Raw genomic sequence first — 3,659 nt, 5'->3', positions numbered from 1 at the left:
TTTATCATCAGCATTTTCCTAAACATTGGTTTTTGTTTGGGACTACTGTTTTGTTGGAGATTTTCCCACTCTGACTGGTGGGCCTGAGTAACTCATTTATATTGAACACAATCATCATATAGTCAGTCATTTGTATTATTATTTAAACAAAATCATAATTCTCTTCTACAATTTCACACTCGGAGGTTGTTTAACTTATTTTACAAGCTTGTGTGATTCTTTAGCTGTGTCACATAACCTATATTATACAACAACAACACAAGTCTTTATCCCACCTAATGTGGTCGGCTGCATGAAACTTTTTTCTCCAATGTGTTTTATTGGGGTCATTTCATTTAATTCTAATAAATTAAGATATTTTCATTATGTTAAATATCACTCACTCATTACCCTATGTATTTATTTAATGTACATTTGATTATTAAATTATTTATTTATGAATATTTGATTAAAAGGACTTTGAGTAGGAAAAAATTTCAAAAATGTTTGGTCCCTCTTGTGAGCATCCTATGTTAATGGATTTAGATACCACACAATTCTTATCCATTTATATATCTCACAGCCAAAACTTCACGCTTACATGCATATCACTCAAATATTTAAGATCGCATGAAAGATACCACAATCGCTATATTTTCAAAAATAAAATACAAACTTCAATGGTTTATGTCATTTAGATTTGGATGTTAAATGTGTAAAAACATCTAGTGTTGTGGATATTTAAGGATCAAAATCCAAAAATTCAAGAATTATAAAGCGATGAAAAATCTCTCCACACATCACTTAATAATTAAAATAGTTAATGTCAACTTTGTTGATGTTGATTTATAATCATAATTTACAAAGAAACGGGACCAATATTGAAGTTTTCGGTGTCGCAAGTGAAGAATAAACTGAGAAAGATTCATTTCACCCGTTTGAACTGAAATACCACACTCTATATCATCTGTGATAAACTTCATGATTTTGATTAAATTGTAATTCATATTTTATCTTTGATAATTACTAAATCATCTGAGAGAACCCAAAAATAAATAAAAACAAAAATAAAAATAAAAATCTTATGCCTTCGAACCAATTTCTTAAGCAATCCAAATGGCCAGATTTCCATTCATCACTTCTATGATGCTAAAATATAAAATAACACAGGCTATAACTTGCTTTAATTTAAAATTAAACTTGCTGATTTGTGATGCCAGATAAAGGAGTAAATAAATAGAATAAAAGTACAAACGACAATTGCATGTTACCTTATTTTGGCTTCGATTGTCAATGAATATCTGACCCAACAGAGAAGTTAGTTTGCTAAAAAATATTTCGTTGGTGCAATCCTTCATAGAAATTAAAAAAAAATGTGAATGGCATATTTTATGAGATAATTAACCATAGAGGCTTGCACAGCCCAAATAAAATAAATCTTATCTAACTCACAATATGGTGGGGAAAATCTCTCATTTATTTAGACTCATCAATTCTGAAATCTTTATTAAATGATTGAATCAATTACATAATGGTATTTCTTCCTTTCAAGGGTGTATACTATTCTTAATAACCTATTTGATCACTCATAATGTGAATGAATTAATGCATCCACCCTTCCTGGAGAATATAGCTCCTAACATGAGGAAGAATAATGCTGCACTACTTCATTTATAAATAATGAAAAAAAAGATGATATGCATAAGCATATTAAATTGGCATAAAGAGATCAAATGCAATGAACAACCATATAAAAGTACTAAGGTTTCTCTCTTTTCTCTGTTATAGTATTAACACGTCAATAATTTTTGCAGCAATGAGTGAAAGAGAGGGACAAAAAAAAAAAAAAAAAAAAAAAAAAATCATTAATCCATTGTGATTGCATTGCAGACAATATTCCCTTTATATCAACTAAGGGTGCCAAAACGTCATTAAAAAAATAAAACATCTCTTTTTTAGGTGCACGGGAAAGAAAAAGTAAACACGATTTTTAGCTTTTTCACTTATGTTAGTATTATTATCGTGAAATTTCAAAAAATTATTACCAGAAGCTCCTTATCTACTTCCAATCAATCAATTGCACATTAAAAAATGTGGCACAAAGTATTAATGACGTATTGGAAAAAAATCTGAATTATATAACAAATTTTTACAATTATGTTTTATGTCAACACTTCATAAAAACAGCTTAAAAAATTAGTCCACTATAAACATCTTCATTTTCTTATTTAATGTTTACACCGAAATGTTACAGGCAAAATATCTTCAAAATTTAGTACAAATGTCTTCAGATTTTAATATTTTGTTTTCTCAATGAATGTCAATCTTCATGTCCTTATTATTATTATTATTATTATTATTGAAATGGTGAAAAATTAATGAAGCACATGATATAAATTTTCATGATTTTAAGCGCTCTTAGCAAAAAATATAGCAAGAATCCACTAAATGTGACCTTTTTTTAAAAAACCCAACTCATTATTCGAGATATCATTCCCTTAGGTCTGACTTGTCACGTACCACGCTATACCCCATAAATTGCGTAAATGCAATTTACCTGAAGGTTATCTATCCTGTGAGTGCTTCAACTTAAATAAGCTTAAATATAGAGTTTGGAAAAAAACTCCACCTGCTACATCAAAATAAACCTTATATATTTAGTCAAGTAACCCTCCCCCTTTATGACGTGGGATTTAAATTCATTCTATCCCACAAAATATATCCTAGAAGCCTATCAAGAGTCACTCATTGCCTAGACCTTAGCTCCTTTCTATGTGACACGACACAGACATGATACATTTTAATTTTTAAAAATATAGGACGCAAATAGGAGTAGGATACACCACTATAATAATAATAATAATAATAATAATAAATATATTATATATATATATATATATAAATACATAAACGAGCAATTGATGAACCACTCAAGCTAATCAGTGAGAAAAGAAATCAAACGAGAAAGTCAAACATACAGGTTTAATCTTAATTTTTTTTTACTTACAAAAAATATACCATAGATATTTTAAAAATATTTTTTTAACAATTTTAATTCATAAATTAAAACTCGTGTTTTTTTTTTATTTTAATAATATTCAAATCAGACATATCACGTGTCCGACACTGCACAACTTCTTGGTTAGAAGTGCACAATAGGCTCCTTCACTCTCACCCTACCTCTTCAGATTCAGAATGTCATATCCCAGTTCCACACAAAGTATCGGAGGGATAGCTTTAATATAAATCAAATTTTAAGCTATCTCATGATTTTACTCTTCCTGGTGCATTTACTCTTCCAAATAAATTCCATTCTCTAAACAAAAAATGTGAAGTTAATATGATTTGACTACAGTCCACAATTTTAGGAACTCATTATGGATTAATGCGGTCCATCGTTTGTTAAGTGAATTCATTCTTTATGTGGAGTTAATTTTACCAGTTTATACATCCCACCGCAATTTTAGGAAGTTGCATCCAATAAAAGAGCTTGTAGTGCCTTTTTGAGAAGTGAAAATATATAAGATATTCAAGTGTTAAAAAGCAAACTTTAAATTAAGATAATAACAAAAAAAAGAGATCATAGGATAAAATTAATAATGATGAAAATGATACAACTGTAATCATTATCAATAAAAATTTTGAAATAAATGGTGGAGCATATATGCCTATTTACCGTC

This window comes from Phalaenopsis equestris, unplaced genomic scaffold, assembly GCF_001263595.1.
Source record: "Phalaenopsis equestris unplaced genomic scaffold, ASM126359v1 Scaffold000297, whole genome shotgun sequence".
NCBI classification, from domain to species: Eukaryota; Viridiplantae; Streptophyta; class Magnoliopsida; order Asparagales; family Orchidaceae; genus Phalaenopsis; species Phalaenopsis equestris.
This window is presented reverse-complemented; position numbering follows the sequence as displayed.